The sequence below is a fragment of the Meleagris gallopavo genome, chromosome 7, assembly GCF_905368555.1.
Source record: "Meleagris gallopavo chromosome 7, MGAL_WU_HG_1.1, whole genome shotgun sequence".
Classification (NCBI taxonomy): domain Eukaryota; kingdom Metazoa; phylum Chordata; class Aves; order Galliformes; family Phasianidae; genus Meleagris; species Meleagris gallopavo.
The window spans coordinates 22337369-22357118 of NC_139410.1; the positions used below are offsets into that span (position 1 = coordinate 22337369).

Below are 19750 nucleotides of genomic sequence, written 5' to 3' on the forward strand. Positions count from 1 at the left end.
CAAAGATAATGACCAACATTTTCTGAAGTTACTGAAGCTTTTGGCTCTTTCTGCTACGGAAGTATAAGTATAGGACTGGTTCTCTTGAGACAAGAGAACCAGTTTTCAAGAGATGCTGTATACTTCTCTTCTGGAAAAGAGACTCAATTCAGGTCACCTTAGTTGGGCATCTAAGGGAAATCCTTACCAAAGCCTCAGAAAGTACAGTTCAAACAGCTGGGTGGGGAAAGAGAAAGAAAGGAAAAAGAAATCCACTTTTTGGGGATGAAGGAAAGAAATTTAAAGGGAAGAAAAATAAAAAATGAATGTAATAATCAATCAAGCAGTCAGATCTCTCATCTGTCCAGTTTCTAGGAAAACCCAGAGAAATTTCTGGTGGGAAATTAAAATATTATGTATTTAACTCTTTCTTTCTCCCAAAGAAGGAGAATTGTATTTGGAAATGATAATGGGAATGCAATGGAAATTATGTTAGGGAGTGGCGAAAACATTATTGACTGATCACGGCCCCCGTTCCTTGTTCCCTTGCTGGTGGAAGAGGTAGAAGGGAGAAGGGTTTTTTTAGTTATATTTTCTCACTGATCTAGTCTCTTTCAGTAGGCAATAAATTAATTTTATCTTCCTATGCTGAATCTATTTTGATAATTTTTGATAATTTGATATAGTGATATCCCTGTCCTTATCTCAAACCTTATCATATTTTCTCCCTTTGTTCCTTTGAGGAGGGGGAGTGAGTGTGATGTGGTGGAGCTTAGTTAGCCCTCAGTGTAAAAACACCGCGGGCCATCATCACCATTTTCTAGATTTCTGAACTCAGAGAAGTAGACACTTTTCCCTTTTCACCATAGTTACAGCAGCACGCAGAAGCACTGATCTTGTTATCTCTGCTCTGTCCAACCCACTGCTTATAAATGTTTTCAGTAACCTTCCTGAGAGGTGGATGTTGCACTGTCCAAAAATCAGGCTGGATATTGTGAGAAGCTTTTGTCATCTCCATTTGATGAGACAGCAGCCTTGCACCTGACCTGCACACATCTGTAGAGGGTCTACCATCGGATTTCCTTACTTGAGGAGTTATCTTGCTGTTAACATGAAAGGATGAGACAGGGATTCCCTAGTGGTCTGCATCATAGAGGCTTGAAAGAGGCATGGACGAACATGCTGAGAGCTGACAATCTCAGAGCACTGTTTTTTTTTGTGTAGAAACATGAAAAATACTTCTGGCACAGCCAGGAGGAGTCTTTTGTATTCTTGCCCTCCAGGACTCTGTCTGATCATCCCCACACCAAATCTTGGTAACTCTGTGTTTATGCTATTGCCTGTGTATTTGTAGCCAGAACTTTCTGCTTTATGACTAGACTTGCAGCCTATTTCTGTACACTTTAGGCACTGAGGTTAGCACAGGAATAAAAAAGTAGGTCCCTAGAAGAAAAATGGCATAGGACACCCTGTTTTATAAGGGGAAGGAGGGAACGTTGCTTGCTTTTTCTAGGAAAACAGAGATCAAGAAAGAATGGCATAACTTTTCATGACTATTGTAGGATCATAGAATCATTTAGGTAGGAAAAGTCCTCTAAGATCGTCTAGTCCAACTTGTCAATGCTGAGGTTGGAAAGAGTAAGATGCCAGAAAAGGGAAAAGAGTCATGTGTTTGAAAAGTTTCATACTGGAACACACAAAAACAAACATGGCCAGGAACAAACTAAAACTGGAGAGGGTTTCAGTTCACTTGTGAAGTTTTCTGACCTCCCATAAAGAAGCGTAGGGGTAAGTATCCCAGCTTGCCCTCAAGTGGAACTTTCCTCTATATGTGAAGAGAACAAGCTTGTTAGAAGACATGCTGGCCCAGGAGTGTTGCAGTTCAGTTTGTTTGGGCTAAAGGGATATAATGAATCCATACTTTGTTTTCCTCTGCTTCATAAAGCCAAAGCATTAGGTCTTGACTTCTGAACCCTCTGCCCTGCTGAATCCAGCATTGCTGCCTATCTAAATTGGAACACCACATTTGTAATTAAGTCTCAGGCAAGATCTTTATTCAGAAAGTGGTCCTAAAAAGCCTTATTTTTTTTTTCCCCTTTCCTTGGCCAGATCCCAGATCACTGAAGAAAGCAGCACAGAAGCTAAAAATGATTCAGTTTAGTAGAAAATGGGAAATGTTCCTCAGTCAAGTGTGCATCTGTGTCTCTTTGTATATCCTGGTCTAAATATAGGTGCTCTGAGGGTTTTATACAGATAACTGGAGAAAGGAAGGTGAAAAGAAAGAAATCACTTAATTTCCTCTGTCCTTTCTCCAGTCTGCATAGTGTTTTCAAATGCCTGGACTATTCCAGTTTAACCTCTTGAAGGCTTTGGACAGTGAAGCCACAAAAATGAGAGGACTGGAGGAAACCCCACCTGCAAAGTAGCATGCCAAGGAGAGGCCTTTCGGTTTTAATCACCCCACTTAATCCTGCCATTCCTAAACACTCTCAAAGGTTGGAGTTGGTCATTTGTTTTCTTAAATTAACATAAATTGGAATTTATGAGCCAGGTGATTCTCTTTGAAAAGGGTCCTTGTGTGCTAGGGAGGTGGGGAGGTGGGACTGACCTGTCAGCAGGGAGCTTTTGGGCTACTCCAAAAGCAATTCTTTGTTGTTCTCTCTTCCCATCAACGCTACCCAAAGAAAAATAAATAAATAAAAGTGCTCAGCCTTCTTTTAACAGCTGCTCACAAAGATTCCTTTCTTAATGCTTTTTTTCCCCTCTTTCTTTGGGCGTTCTGATACCTTGGCACAGCAAAGGGGGAAGAGAACTCTAGAGACAGTGAGATCCTCTTGGGAAAACTTTGCTTTCAGTGTTTGCTTTTTTGTTTGTTTAATATGAGCTGGTCTGGGGACAAGTAGGTATTGTTTTTTTTCCCCAAGGAAGACTGTGTAGGATAAATCAAGGAAGCCTTGGGACTTGCAGTTTACCCCTATTAATTCTGACCTTGTATATCCTCCTTGCTGAGGAGGAGAAGCACGTTGTTTTCTGTTCCCAACATCAGAATAGATTTCCATGGGCTAAAAACTCAGCTTCTCTACACTGCATACTGTACACTTTTAGTGAAGTGTATTCTGATGTGTTTTACCTTGTGCTGCCTGGGGCTAAGAAAGGGAATAAACTGTCTTCTGGCTCTTCTATAAATTCTGTAATAAGTAAAGGGATTAAACTGAGAGAGTCAGATTAGACATTAGGAAACACTTTTTCACAGTCACAATAGATAATACTGGAATACGTTGCCTAGGGAAGGGGCGTAATCTGTGTTATTAGAGATTTTTAAGAAGAAGTTAGAAAAGTATTTGGCAGGAATGCTTCAATAGAGCTTAATCCTGCCTTAGGACAAGGGATCAGACTCAACTGGTTCCTCAGCCCCTATTTACCCTCTCTCAGTTCTTCCAAGGATGACTTCACCTTTCTGATCTGGGAGGAACCATAGTCCACCTAGTGCAGTGTTTCTACAGTAGATTGCACTTCCAGCCTGCTGCAAACTGAACCGTTGTCATTCTTTTCCCCAGCTTCCTTACTTAGTCCCACATGTGGAAGTGAGTGTATATGCTGGCAAATTAAGTTGTGATGTTTCTGGGCTACTGCCTGCTGCATGCCAGACCATGGGCCACAGGCTGAAGAATGTTGGCTGTAGTGACCTCCTGAGCTTCATTTGAGCTGTAATTTCTCTGATCCTAGCAGTGCTCATGTGGTCCATCATCACAGCTCTATTACAGAATCACAGAATGGCCAGGGTTGGAAGGGACCTCAAGGATGATGAATCTCCAACCCCATTGCACATGCAGGGCCACCAACCTCCACATTTAATACTAGACCAGGCTGCCCAGGGCCCCATCCAATCTGGCCTTGAATACCTCCAGGGACGGGGCATCCACAACCTCTCTGGGCAGCCTGTTCCAGACCTCACCACTCTCTCTGTAAAGAATTTCCCCCTGACATCCAACCTAAATCTCCCCTCCCTCAACTTAAAACCATTTCCCCTTGTCCTGCAGTTATCAACTCTTTCAAAGAGTTGATTCCCCTCTGTAGGCTCTTTTTAGGTATTGAAAGGCTGCAATGAGGTCACCCCATAGCCTTCTTTTCTCTAGGCTGAACAAACCCAGCTCCCTCAGCCTGTCCTCACAGGGGAGGTGCTCCAGTCCAATGATCATATCTATTAACACATGATAATATGAGCTTTGATAATAATTATGCCCCTGAGCCCCAGGAGAAAAAAGCTCATGGGTGAGATTGACAGTCTGGACATGTGACAAATAACATAAAATCCCAACCTTTTGGTAAACCTGCTGTTGTAGCGCTTGCAAGTCTTTTGGGTCCAAACCTTCAGGTGTATTCTTAGAGACTGACGCACACTGAGGTTAGACAGCCTTGCCTTTCCAGCCTCAGAATGCAAGTGCTATTCCTACTCAAGGATGAAGGAGAATATCTAAGACACTGTAAGCCACCTGCAATGAACTGAGGAATCATTCACTGAAAATAGGAATAGACATAGATAAAACTGGTTTACTTATCACTTACACTTTCTTATGCACGTATATAGCCAGATTCTTCAAGTTTTTGAAAGTTTGAAGTAGCACATCTGATTAGTAAGAACATCCAGGTGAATACAGATCAGAACATTGTGTACCATTAAAACTTTTATAGCCTCTTCTAGAGAGACCTATCAAAGCTCTTAAGAAATGTTTGACCTTTTTTACGTTTTTGGAACTTAATTCTGTAAAGACAAGTTTACTGCACCTGAGTTTTTTGCAAACAAAATCTGAAGCATACACATGATATGAACCAGTCTTGTTCTTTCAAGCATCTTCCACCTATATGGCTGAGACAGAAAAGTAGTTAAGGGTGAGGATGAAGTTAGGCAGTGAAAAAGTCAAGTAGAAACAGGATACTTCTATGTGTTTCCACATCTATAGAGAAAGGAGTCCACTTTCACCCTCTAATCATGAGAGACTTTGGCATTTGCTCTAGTTTAATGGTTGTCATCATCCAAGAGTTATGCTCGTGACAGGGTAGGTGTGTAGATATCCAGAGAGGTGATATAGCTCATGTAGCCCTTCAACAGAGACAGATTTTTTTTTTTTTTTCTGCCAGTTTCCATCATCTACCCTGCAGGAATCTGATGTATCCAAATAAATATTCTATGAATCATGGTTATCCATTCAAAGCCCAAGCCCTGAGGGCTCTCACTTCTCCAATTCATCTGCCCACACCCATTCAGCTCTTCATTTGCCCTTGTGTTATGCCCCTCTTTCATCTAGCTCTAATAGTTTCTAGATGCTCTGTGTGAGACAGGAATGATACAGAACAACAGATCTATGCCCAGGATTATGAATCAAACACAAAAAATCAAGCCAGATCCTCATATACTGGAAATGAGTTAGTTCCTCTGAGTGACACAAAGCTCTGCTTTTTATTCTAAAAGGATAAATGCTGCTTTTTTTTTTTTTTTTTTTTTTTTTTTTTTTTCTGCCCAAGCTTAAGGACACTTAAGTTACAGGATTTGCACTGTCTGGGATATGTTTTTGTGAACGTCTCTTCCTTTCTTCACACATCAAATCCCTCAGCTTTAATGCCATGATTCCTGGCTCAGAGATTTGTGCACCTTGTGTACAGCACCACAAATAGAATTTCCAGTAATCTCTGGAAGAACCACATGCTTGAAGTTCTCCTAACACAAGGTGACAAGAGGTGTAATTCCCCCTGCATGTTCCCAGAATCTAGAGGCCTTCGAGGTCTTTGCATCCTAGAAAGACTGAACAGTATGGTACATTGTTTCTCCTTTACTTTTGGGCTGTGCTTTCCTTTTGCTCTGAGGGGGAAACCCGGATGTTTCCCGAAGACAGAAGGAATCATGTATAGGTGAATGTCTGCATGCTGGAAAGTGAACAGTACCCTAACAGGGAAGTGAGATAACATTTATGAGAGAATGACTGGGGCTGATTGCATCTTCATGTTTGAACTGGAATCAAGATTATAATATTTAATAAACTCCTTTTTTCTTTTTTCTTTTTTTTTTCTTTCTGATGGTTGCTGAGCAATGCAAAGGCTAATGGAATATACCATCACTTCTGGAGCACAGGAAAGGGATTTGCTGACCTTCATAGAGGAAGGATGATTTTATAGGGCAGGCATTTGGATAGGACTCCTGGGACTCCTAGTTTTGCCACAGATGCAGGCAAGTCACATAGGCCAAGACTTTCAGAAGCATTTAATGAAGAAAGATGGAGAGTAGCTCAAAATGGCAGTGTCTCCACCCATTTAAAGTGGGAACTGGCTTGCTTTGGGGGCAGCTGATGAAAAGGATTTGCAAAGTAGAAGCCCAAAGGCAACAAGATGAGACTTTCTAAACAAAGGATGAAGCTTGACACCTTTGCAAGGGAAGCAGGATAGACTGATGTGGCTGAAGGCCTGAAGACACCTCAGTGACCTTTATAAGAGAGAAGATCCTTTGATGAACCTCCAGCAAAGCTTATTTTTTAATACTTTTTATCTGATGCTTGTTTTCCCTTAAGAACTAAGCAGTGACATGCTGCCAACCTCCCTTATTAGATACTAGGAAACATGCATGGTGAAGAAGTCATGACTCATGATATAATCTCTTTTGCAAACTTGAATGCTGTGCAAGTGGCTTTTCTGGTGCCCAATACAGTGTAACGCTTACATTTTTTAGCATTGACTAAGTAACTCTTTTCTAATGGGTCATCTATTTGTATTCAATTTAAAGTGTTTTGAGACCTCTGCTTATGAGTTTTAGCTTTTTCATGTCTCTAGTAACTGACCAAAGGGGGGCAAAATTTAATCATGTAAGCATTGTTTCCTTAGCAAAACTAGGCAAAGATTTATATGTATGGTGTATGAAAATGTATGATTTCTTTTAGTCTTTAGGATCTGAAAAGAGGCAGGAGGTCCACCAAGACCTGCAGAGGGATGAAGTCAGTGACTAGGGAACATCAAATTCAGAGCTCCTGTTCATGTGTGGCGGAGCCTGAAAGTGCAACCTATGTGCCATCAAAATACAGAGAGAGGAAGCACTGTTTATAAGAATGGCCTTTTTAATTTGTGTCTTTTAACATTACCTGTCCTGATATAAGGCGTGTGAAGGCTACTGCATGGTTAAGAGGTTACCTCCACAGCCCAGGCTCTGGTCTCATCCGTAGGTACTCAAAAGTACCAGGTGCTCTAACCGTCACCCTTCTGTGACATGGTAGATACAGGATTCTTGGTACCTCCTCTGAGTATATTCATTTGGGATGTGGCTCTCCAGGGCCAAAAGCACATATACCTTCAGCCTCCTCATCTGCAAAACATGTTCCTTCCTTTTGTGCAAGATGTCCTGGTGGGTAGGAAACACTCCGCTGGGAAGAGACAGGGATTACACAAGCAAGAAACTATCCTTCAAACTTAATTTGCATGACAATGCTGGCCTGGTTACCAAGGGAGTTTTCAGATGTGACCTCAGCAGGGTTTTATTAATGGATTTCTCATTTTGTTTTACTTCTTTTTTTCCTTTCCTCTAGAGCACCTTGGTTTATGTGTATCTGTTTTATTCCTTTCACATTTTATACTAATGACAGGCTTCCTGGGGAGCAGGGTGTCTTCATTATGTGATACCTTCAGATCTCTTCTCTTGGCCATGGGCTATTCAAGCTATTTCATATGAAAAGGAATGGGAGACTGGGTCATGATATATCTCTGTCATCATCACCACTGCAGCTGCATTAAGCTCCACATGCTGACCAGCTCCAAATCATGAGAAATACTTCAAGGTGATATCCTCAGGTGCTCTGAGCTGATATAGGACCACTGGTTTCTAGATCAGAGGTAAACTAGTGAGTCCTCAAATCAATACATCTGCTTATAGCTTCTGAGAGTAAGTGGCTGATTACATCCTCTAGTGCTTGTCAGTGTTTCAGCAGAAATATAATGCTTAAGGAAGGAGAGGATAGGGAGGGGAAGGAGCTCTGAATCTTTGGGGAAAGAGAATATGTTGTAAATAAAGCTGCATACCATTAATTAACTTAGCCTAATTGCCTTGTAATTGCATTGGTAAAAATTTTATCTTGAGCTCAGACCAAAAACCTTAATGGGAAAAATCTGTCATATCCAGTTTTTGTCCAGATGCTTAATTCCACCATCAAACTAATCCTAACGGTTCTGTCAGCTTCATTATAGTGCCATTAGTGATCAAAAAGTAGAAAGTGCTCAAAACTTCTCTGCCTCCCTCCCCTGCTTGTCCCAGCCAATGGGGAGAAAGAATGGAGGAGGAGAGGTAAAATACTGAGGTGACCATATTTCTAACTGTCCTCGTTAGTAGTTGTGCAATACTTTGGAAGGAGATCGTAAGTAGAGGTCACTGCTGGCGCTAAATGAGGATTTTAGGGATTGATGTTATCCTCAGGTAAAGAGCTGGCATGAGGCAAAACAAATTGCTTCAGTATTTCTAAAGCCTTTGCCCAAATTCAGATCTGGCAGGCTGGAAAATAAGAATGGAATTAAGCTTCAGTTAGGCTTCCTGAGAAAGTGTCATTTTTTTGTTGTTCCTACGTCTTGTGTCTTGACTTTAAATTATCACTTTATGTCTTGATTTGACCACTGTGGAAATGACAAGGATGTGGTAGAACAGAAAAAGAAATTATCTGTAGGCCACACGAGGAATGGGTGATATTTGGGTATTTGAGCATTCCTCTACATCCTCAGCCACAAGCTGCTAGTTAACACAATTATTTGCATAAATTTACATTGTATATAACTGCTGCAGTCACTGAATACTTGAACAATTGAACAAATTGGTTGGTTGATTGAACAAATATATTAACTGAAAATGAAAGAAGATCTTGGCTGAAGTGTGTAACGCTCGTAACTTAAACTGTCAGTCATACAGATTGTGTCTTATATAAGACAAGATAATTTTGTAAAAGATTTTCCCAATCTTTCCAGATTTTTATCTTAGCTTGTAAAAAAAAATATTGCATGCCAGCTCTGTATGATTAGTCTATATTTTGCCTTGCTATTTTTTAAGAAAGAGACATTGCAAAATGAGGTCCTCTGTGTTGAAGGTGGAGTTCTTGTTCTGGAGAGGAATTTGAATGTTGGCAGCTTCTGTTTCATTTAGGACCTGCACCCTGTTTCTTCTTAATTCCTCGTAAGCATTTGTGAAGAGGTCATATATACTGATAAATACATTCAGGTCTCTGCAGTTAATTATGGCTTTAACAGTGAACTAGCCTTCAAGAACCTGAAACACATCACTGCTTTCTTGAAAAACAACATCAACTTCAAATGTATTAATGCTATTCTCCTAAAATGAATTCTACTCACCTTCTCCCTTGTCATCTGCTTTTATTTTATTTTAGGAATCCAAGCTAAGCAAACTACTGTTTTCTTCCAAAGAGAGATGCACTGAAATTCAGTTTGTTCTCTCCCATTTGCATTCATAGGTCTGATTGTCTGAATTCACCTGCACCTCCTTTGTGTGTTGTAAGAAATAAGGCTTTCTGCACTGGGGAGGGACATAGAGTCCTATGAACTGCATTTCAAAGTAGCCCGGAGGACCTGGACTGAACACCAGTCTGCGACTCTGTCTTCCCCAGCCAGCCAAAAGCAATGAATGGGAGAGCTGTGCTTATGGAGGGAACACTGGTAAATGCTCAGTGTGAGCTAGAGAAACACTAGTCATGGTGTCAGCCTCTGCAGTGTCTGAACCTGGAGAAGGAGAAGCATCCTCCATGCTGGAGAATAGAAAGTTACACTGCAAAGTGATCCACAGAATATGGGCTTAGTGAGCAAGAAGCTGACTTTTTCTTCTATTAATTTGTCAACAGAGGTCAGCATTAGCTTCCTCTTCTTCACTTTTTCTGCACAAAGTTTCATTAGCCCTTCAGGGTGACAGGGCTGAAGAGGCTGGGAAGATGCACGTGTTTGGATGAGCTGTTTTATATGCCAGAGTCCTTGCTGTTGCTCTGGTTGTCCAATATCAGTGCTGCTGAGGTGGAAACAGGCTGTCCAGGTCATTAAGTGCTGTGCTGTAGGAATCCAGAGCATCACAGTGACGTGCTTAATTGTGTATAGAGTGTGAAAATCCTCATGTTATCATAAGAGACCCCACCCCATCTTTCAGGGCCTTGATATCACAGCTGAGGCCTGGTCATAGCTAGGCCACATGGATCAGCCCCAGATTGCATTTAATATTGCCCCTCTCTGATGTTTAATAACCTTTTCTAGGAAGCTGATGACCCAGTAAGAAAATCTCTCTTCTCTCCTTGCACACAACACAGAGGTGATCATTGAGACTTTAGAGGGTATTTATTTAACAAGAGAAACAAACCTAAACACAAAAAGGGATGGTTAAAAAAAGAATTTTTAAACAAACTCCAAGAACAGCAGCTGATCCTTCTCTTTTGTAAACAAGACCTTACTGTAATCTTTTTAACTCTCACCACAAGCCAGATTTATCTTTGGACATCCTGCCCAGAAATCGTTGCACTTCTCTGCAGCAGAATAAACACTGGAGGGAATCGACCACATGGACCCACAAACACAGTGGAGGGGAGAGGGATCAGGGCAAAAATGTTTCATTGCAATGGCTAAAAGGAAAAAGAAAAGAAAAGAAAAAAGCCATGAAATCAAATTGCGTGTGGGTAGATAGCTTACTTCTTTCACATAGTTCTTATCCACTGATCCTGCATGCAGCATGCGAGTACTCCAGCTCCTGTGCCTTCTCATCATTTGACTCCTTAAATCACTGCAAATATATACAGGGGAAAAAAAAAAAAGCTGTGAGATAAAATTGGCACAGAGAAATAAACACGTCTTGCGTAGCAGAGTTATGGTGGTGTGACAACCTCTTCACCCCCATCCAGAGAGCTGAAGTGGTTGAGACCTGGAGCTGCTGGGCAGTGGCCGTTGGGTGCAGGCAGTGTATTCAGGGGGCTGAGGAGATGTGTGCACTGCTGCTTGGATGTGGCTTTGGGACCTCTCCTCTGTGCTTCTGGCCATCCTGGTAACACCAGGAATCACCCAGAACTCTTCTTTCTTTTCTTTTGCTTTAAGGGCAAACTTCTGGGCAAGTGCCAAGACAATCATTGCTAGGAGCAGGAGCAGTGACCAATTGAAGTTTCTTTGTGCTATAGTAATGCTGAGATCTCTTCTACCTTTGGTAAAGAGGAGCTCATAGCTTTTCAAAAGGTTTGTATTGGGTACTATAATGGTTTTCCTAGTAAATCCTGACATAATGAACCTTAATACAGAAGCTGGTGGTAGGAGCAGAGTTATATACTGGTGATTGCATTCAATTGATCCGAACATCAACAATATTTCCAAATCATGCCACAGGTGACCAAGAAAATCAGGGGCATTCTGTCTGTATCTGAAATAGTGCTGGTCAGCAGAACCAGGCAGGTGGTTGTCCCCCTGTGCTTGGCACTGGCAGTTTTGGGCCTTTTACTACAAGAAAGAAAATAAGGCCCTGGAGAATGTCCAGAGAAGGGCAATGAAGCTGGTGAAGGGTCTGGAGTTCGTCTTATGAGGAGTGACTGAGGGAACTGGGATTGTCTGGGTCTGAAGAAGAGGAGGCTCAGGGGAGACCTTATCACTCTCTACAGCTATATGAAAGGAGGTTGTAGAGATGTGGAGGTCGGCCACTTCTCCTGAGTAACAGCAATAGAACAAGAGGGAATGGTCTTAAGTTGCATCAGGGGAGGTTCTGGTTGGATATTAGGAAAAAATTTTTCTCGGAAAGAGTGGTGAGATATTGGAATAGGCTGCCCAGGGAGGTGATGGAGTCACCATCCCTAGAGTGTTCAAGAAAAGAGTAGATGTGGTAACATGGTCTAGAGTGTTCACAGGCATGAGCTGGTGGTTGGACTGGATGATCTTACTGGTCTTTGCAACCTCAATGATCCTATGATAATCTCTTTTTACTATATTATGTGGACAGGTAAGCAGGAGCCTAGAGACAAATTTTTTTTCAATTATCTGACACTGTGAAACAGTGGATGTGTAGCAGGCTTTTGTCCTCTTACATGTTGGAGGGGAATAGAGCTGAACAAGATTGATCAGGGAGACAGGTGGCAACATGGGACTGACTAGGAAAGAGATTAAGTGAATGAAATGCAACTAGTCTGGGCACAAGTTCTTGCACTCTTGAAGCATGCACTGCAAACATATCACTACTGGTGAAATTCACTTGATGTTGCACTTGTTCCTGTTGCCAACCTCTGGTCAAGAGTGACATCATTTTTTCTGTGATCAACATCAAAGGAAGGGAAGAGAAGCCTAGGAACTCATGTAAATCCGAAGGGAAGCAAGCAAAAATGTGTCATCAACTCTGTGGATGGCATGATGAGGAAAAAAATTCTATTGCCACTTGTTTTGGGAGGATCTTTGCAGCTTTGCTCATGGCTCTGCATGAGTAATGTGGCTGTCCTGTGTCTCCGACAGTGGAAAAACAATAATTATACTGCACTGTCACATATTTCCTCCCTCTTCAGTGAGTGAGCTGAAAAGCAACACAAATTTATCCAACTCCAACCGTATTTTTGTCATTTTTTCATTGCAGAGCTGCTGTTTGCATCAGCTTCCTGTTTCACAGGCCATTGATGGGGGCATTCTCTGTTTTTCATTTTGTTCCTTACAGATGCAAAACTTGGGGAGTCTTCACAAGCAATCTGGAGGAATGAGTCTGCGGTAGAAAGGACAGTGCCTGTGAAATTATTACTTAAAACAGAGTCCAGAGTCTCGGGATGTTATCCTTGAGTGACCTGGGAAGGAGTGAACTCCTTCATAGCTGAAGAGCATGTGACATTGACTGTTGTCAGGAAACTTGCAGCTGCAGGAGAATGACCTGAAACTTTTTAATGGGGAAGCTTCTTTTCTGTTGGCATACTTCTTTACTTTTAACTCAAAGATCTCTGTGATATTCTGTGTTTTTAGCACTTTGGCTTTCTGGTTTCATACTGCAAAACAGATAATTTGTAACTCTCCAGATCTCACCAATGTCTCCAAGGGATGCATGTTGCCTCACAGACTTTTTTTTTCCTCTTTTATTTCTTTTTTTCCGGCACATAAAGCTATAAACAAGCAATGAAGAAATCCATCCTTTAAAAATAGCTGGTGACGGTCAGGGCACATGTTTTGCTACTCATGCAGAAAAGGCAAGCATCTGCTTTGAAGAGAAGGCTTCAATGGCTCCAGCAGCAATTTATAGTCATGAAGCTGTCAGCTTGCACCTGCACTACAAGCAGCAAAGGAGAAGGGGAAGAGGATGTCTCTTATTTTAAACTCAGAGTTATTCAATAGAAATCATTCTTTTGGCCCCCCACAATCTTAAAAGGCCCAACTTTAAAACTGTGGTGACTATGCTGAGATACAGTAGGTAATATGTGCTCTTCTGACATTATCTTGGACTGATCTTGAGAGTGGCTGGGGTGTAGGATAGGAATACAATTTACTAGTAATGATTAATTTTTCTATGGTGCCCTAGTCCTTCTAACCTCAAAAACTGTGGCTCAAACTTGTAGGAGAGAGGAAACAAACTATCTTCTTGTCTCCCCCTACCTCCTTCTGCACCTTTCTTCTGCCTGTCCCCATATTTGCACCTGTATCCAAGCCCTGGTGTCTGTGCCAAGAGGGAGAGGATGTGAAGGTGGATTTAAATCTCCAATAACTTTCAGTTGGATAGATTTCCTGGCAAAGAGGAAAATGAGCCCGAATTTTCAAACTATGGGAGAAAAGCCTTAGCAGCATAGCAGTGACTGAGGGCAGGTTTCTGCTTCTGAGAAGAACTAAGCTGAAGAGCTTTTCAGCAATGACATTGAATGAAAGACCAACCTGAGGTCTGCTGCAGGAGCAATTGTTTGGTTTAGAATCAATCTTGAGCTGAACGTTAATGGTAAGGCTATCAAAAAATAATTTTGTGTTCTGTCAAGATACTCAGAGAGGATTCAAATAGATTATCTTAGATTGACACAAATAATTAAAAACTCATTTAATGCTTAGAATGAAACTACTGCAAGATATTGACTCTGAAATACCAGAATGACAATGTGAGGGGGACTCAACATTTTGTTACAGTTTGAACAACAAAATATACATTCAATGTAAAGACATAAATGGCTTAAGAAGTAGTTTTAACAGTATCTAGATGCTTTAACTTGTATGAAAATAATTCAAATCAATGACAAGCTCAATGAAATGGTCCAAGGTAGTCCAAATACAAGTCTAATTTCAGAATGATTTACTCTTGCTGAGAAGATATTCCAGCAAAGCAAGTCTATTCTGTCAAGATGGCATTTGCAAATAAAATACTCATATTCCTTTCCACTTCATCTTTTCTGATTATTGACCTGTTCATTTTTCTTATAAAATTGCACATTCCTCTTTAAGAAGACTATTTTTCCCTCCAGTTTACTGGAAACAAGTAAGTTGCATTTCAATTTCTCTAGTAAAAAGCTTAAGCTAGTCTCTTTAATCATGTATCTCAGAAAATGTGACTGTTGTCAGAAGAGATTTCAAGCAAGAGATATTGCCCATGGAAGAAAATGTAGTTGTGTGCCAGGAACGCGGAGATAGATTCCCAAAGGGGAAAAAAAGTAGTGAAAGACAGAGCTAGTCTCGCAGAAGCACCGTTATGCTTTGGTCTGGGAAGTGAAACACCCAACATACTATTTCCTCTGTTAACTAAGAAGGGCAAGGATTAACCAGCCCTTGAAAAGGTAATAATTTAAGCAAGTGGAATGCCAGCAATGCTCACTTTCAGGGGAAAGTTTATAGTGCTTATATCCTGTCTGCTTTACTTTAATAAAATGTAAAATACTTTCAAATAAACTAATGGACTAGGGATACATATCCTCTGGCACTTTTCCCCCTGTGTTCACATCCTGATTGCTGTATAATTCGGTATTTTTCAAGTGTAAGTTCAGTGTTTGCTCTGTCATATTTGGCTGTTGGGGGCTGGACTTAGCACTCAATCAGGGCAGAAGCATTGGTTCTTCAGAAAGGAATGATGGTGAGATTGGGAAGGTTCAGAGTGTATCCCACAAGCTTGTTTTGCTATAGCTATATTTCTTCACAAAGTTCTTGCTCTTCATCAGAGAATACTAAAGCACATACACAACAATCCAACACAAAAGCAACATGTTCACTATTGTGTTCTTTGTCAAAGATAATAACAGAAGTTACAACTGGTCAACCCTACAGTAACTGACTGGTAGTCACAATTCAGCCCTTAAGATTGTTTATTTACTGATCTTATTTATTATGTGTGTGCACAAAAGATATCAAGGTGCCTTTCTGATAGCTCTTGGAAAGGCTTCAACGAGAATAGGATCCTGCAGAAATGGAAAGCAGAACTGTGACAGTAATTATTAATGAGACCTGCCTATCCTTGGTGAAAAGAACTTTCTTTTAGAAAGCCTCTGCATGGTCAGATTTAGAACAGCTTTCAGTGGTTTGGGAGAAAATGAATATGTACTGCATGTTGGAGGGAATCTCCAAAAGGCCGTTGTGGGTCATCAGCTACTCACAGGAAGCCTCAGTAACTGGCTCAACTTTACTCCAGAGTCAGTTTAGTTTTAAAACCATAGAAACCTGAAGTCCAGAGTTGGAACCTAACCATAGAAGCTTTTTGCTATTGTGTAGTGGGGAAATGTTGATGTTTTTTTCTTCTTCTCTTTTTCTTTTACATAACTTTGTTAAAATGCTGCTCTAAACTATGTGAAACAGCACTGAGGAGGAGAGAATGACTTTGATTTTCATGAGATCCAGGCTTATCCCTTGGCTGCTGAGAAAAGCAGCTGATCCAGTACTCCTGTTAGACACACTTGCACTAGACTTCCATGTGTTCGTTCTGTGCCTTAGTCTTTTGGACCTTTTCCTCTGCAAAAGTGATAGCCATCCAGATAGCCATCACTGCAACATCAAGCATCCTTCTGGAGACTTTGTCTTCTAGAATAGATGGGCAGCACATCCACATTGCTAGAGCTCACTAGCTGCTGATGACAATAGAGAAAGAATGAGTTCTAAGCTAATATCTCCACATTCATCTAGTTTGGAGACTGCAGGATCCCATTGCAGCAAAGCAAAATATCCTGTGGGCAAAAGGAAAGATGAGAAAGTTAATCTGTTCTTTCCCCTCTATCCAATTGTCTATGTTACAGGCATATGATTTTTATTTAAAAGAAATGGGAAGGCATGAATCTCTACTGGTATCCTGCAGGCCTTATCATTTTTTGTAAGGAGAAAAACCAGAACAGCTTTGAAAGGCAGGAGTTGTGTTTATTTCATTCTCTTCAGATAGCTGCTAAATCTCTGTGTACAGTGAGGCTAGTCCCTGGCTTTCATCTGGCTGTTTTGATGAATTAGTCAAGTCATTGGCATATGCTGGCAGTGGGGTGTATGTTAAGACTCTTCCTCTGCCCTGAGCTCTTTACTGTTGTGCTTTGTTCCCCAGGTGTTCCGCACCCTAAATTGAGGAATTTTGTACATCTCTCCTCTCATGTGTTCACCTCTTGACATCTATATCCTGTGCTGGGTTTTAATAGCAATTGTGAGTTCAAGCAAAGGGTACCCCTGCCTTGCCCTGCTTTATTGTATTTTCTGACCTGAATAGTCCTGGGACTTCCAGTCCAGATGTAAAGGTTGTAGGTTGCACTAAAAGAGATTAAGGGAAGAGAGGCCAAGGGTATATGTGAGTTCTTTCTTCTTCTGTGACAATCTGAAATTAGATGAAGAGAATGGCTGCTTGTTGTATGTCTTCTGATAAATGGCTTAGAGCTGTTCCTGCAGCAGGCTGAGGAAAAAAAATAAGAAGGAAGTCCCTGGGAAAGTCACAAATTTACAAGAAGATGAGTTGGTTCACATCTAGCCAGTTAGAAAGGAAACTGAGGTGAACTCCACATCTGATGATGACAGGAGAATCTGCCAGTGTTCAACAAGTACAAGGTTGCCCCTTTTGTTTTGCTATTAGAAGAGCAAGACTGCAGGCAGCATGTAGGCATGTCTGTCTTTTATCATAGATAAGCCCATGCCATGAAAATGGAGAATCCTGGGCCTTTGTTGTGGTAAGAAATATTTTTTTGCTGGCTTAAGTCTGATATTTTCTGTGTTGGTAGCGATTTAGGCCAGGTAATGCCCAGCTCAGTCCTTGCCAGCTAGCTGTGTCTGTTGCTGCAGATGGGTACATAGGGTACACATCTCTTTGCCATTTAAAAATATGTTATCCAGAGAAGCCAAAATATAACTAACAAGAAAAAAATGCTCTGCACAATAAAACAGAATGCCATAAAAGTGTCAGCGCTTCCAAACCTTTCCCTGGTGGGTCACAGCAGAAATATCCATCGTTCCTCTGGGACACGTCTCCTGCCATCTGCTTCTCATTTATTTTCCCCCCGTGCCACCCCTTGGAAAGATTCTGGAAAGAAGAGCTTGGCACCCATTGCCGGGAGATTTGCATCCCATGTTTTGATTTGAAGGGTTCCCTCCCCTGAGGGAAAAGTTGGCATTATCCAGTGACCCAAGTTAAAAAAGGAAAACAAAGGGATACACCCAATTCTGCTGTAATTCCCAAATTGATTTCTGAGATTCAGGTGAGAGGCAAGCCAGTGTTTTTCCACTTGATGGCTAAGAAGAGTTTATCTCTGGGACTGAGCGGGAAATGTTTGTCTCTGTGGCTCATTTGTTTCAAAGCTGGCTTGGCCTGGCTGCATGCTGGAGCTCGAAGTGGTTTTAGCACTTGTGAAGGTGACCTGTTGCCTCAAGGCAGCTCTTGAAGCATGAAGGCTATTTCCAGACTCTTAGGTCAGCCCAGGACTGTGGCTTGCAACCATCCAATGTCCTGATGTGTCTCTTGTGCCAGTGTAGTGGTTCACTTGCTGCCTCAAACCAATCTGTTTCATCAAGTGGCACAAGAGAAAGTCACGGGTACAACCCTGAATCCCACCCTAGAATGGAAAGGGTTTGAGTGGTAGTACCTTTGGCAGCCCTGAGCATCACTCTCTGGGAAAGCCAAGAGAACTTAAAGTGCTTGCTTGGCCCATCTGCTCTGCTTCTGTCTCTTCTGCTAGCAGAACTCAGGCATCCCTTCCTGGACCTTCAGCTGATCACAGGCGATTTCCTCCAGAAGGAGCCAGCCTAAGTAACACAAGATTTTCACCTACTCTGTCCTGCCACTCTTCCTGCCCTAGAATGGACGAGTGTTGTCTTACAATTGGATTTTGCCTTTGCAATTTACCATCCCTTTTTACAAGAAGCAAAGCAGTGGCAAACTCAGCCTGAACTTGTGTGTTTGTGTGTCACAAAGAGGCTTGATAAATCCCAGCACTGTGTGTAATTACCCCAGGTTTTCCTGCATTGCTGCCAATGCAACAGTTCTGATTAGAGAAATAACAAAGGTGTACTCAAAATACAGTCAAATATAATCAGATCTTCCATCAGTCCTGCACAGTTTATCCATGCATCTGCAAGGGAGGGGGATATAACTTTTGCATGTCTACAGTCCAGTCCTTGTTACCTATTGCCAATGGCTTCTAGAATGATGCTTCTCATTAGGTGTGGTATTTGTGTAGCCTTGGTTTGCTTCATTCTTTGTCTTTTGGAGGCATTATAGTTTTATTTATCCCTGGAATTTAGATCAGCATGGAACTCAGCAGCCTCGCCTGTGGTCAGCTTCCACCATCCTGGCAGCCAGGCAGCCATCCTCACTCCTTGCACATATGCCAGCAGCTTCCAGCAGAAAGATGGAAGGGAATGAAGACAAAAGTCTGTCCAAAGTGAGGAGGAAAGAACACAAAGGCAGAAAGGGGAGGGAGCAGATGCTGTCCATGTGCATTTGCCGGTTCCTCCCAGGCATGCTGTGTTGAGCCCTCACAGCACATGCTGCATTGCTGCTCACAGGCAGCTCAGGGGGAGATGAGCTCTCCTTCACATACCCTCCATTTTGGCCTTCCCAGAAGTTGGAGTTTGGTCTCTAGCAGATATCAGCAAGCCAGGCTGGTAAAATACATCTCTCCCTCTGGCAAAGAAGGACTAAGTGTTGCTTACTGATCCCAGAAGTTCTGGATTACAGAGAGCTGCATTGCAGGAGAATTAATTCTGTCATCCGACAAGTGGTTATTTAAGTCTTGTACCTTATTACCGATCTCTCCCATGAATATAAGTGATTTATGTGGCTGAGATAGTGGTTTTCATAGGTACCGAGAAGCAGGGGTGGTATTTAACACAGCCAACAGATGTATTTTACAGCTAGCTGGAAGTTGGAGCTTCCTCTCCTGCCTGTGCAACAAGCAAGAATCACTTCCTGTACCTGCCTCAGGACAGGGAAACTATGAGAGATCCTTCAAGCACTGCTAAGTGCAAGCTGCAGTTCTACACCACTGACAGTTAGCAAATGGCCTGAAACATTTTGCTCAGCCCCGATGTAAATGATCCCCCCACTCTTCCTCTCTGAGATTTTCATTTTAGAGCTGGGGGAAAATGCACTGAAGGAAGAGAGAATTCTTGGCAAGATCCACAACTGGCTGCCAACCAGAACTCAGGCTGCAGCAAGGCGACCAGTTTGAAATCAGACTGTCCCGCATGGAGGACGGCACTTGGCAAACCCACTGGGATTTCATTCAAATGGCCAAGGAGGCCAGGCTCACCAGATGATGCCTATTAGCATAGCTCAGCATCACCCCTCTTTGTAAGCGCCAGGAAATCTGTCCTTCATTGTCTAAGCAACCAAATACAC

The 19750-nt window shown here is 41.9% G+C and overlaps 1 long non-coding RNA gene across 2 annotated transcripts in view; it reads left to right on the forward strand.

Annotated features, from left to right (window-relative positions):
- Positions 1-15813, forward strand: part of LOC146544000 (uncharacterized) — a 148872-nt gene extending 133059 nt beyond the window's left edge. For both annotated transcript variants that reach the window (XR_014884386.1, XR_014884385.1), the window contains one exon: positions 12662-15813. This is a non-coding gene — a long non-coding RNA (uncharacterized LOC146544000). The remainder of the gene's footprint in view (positions 1-12661) is intronic.
- Positions 15814-19750: the final 3937 nt, after the last annotated feature.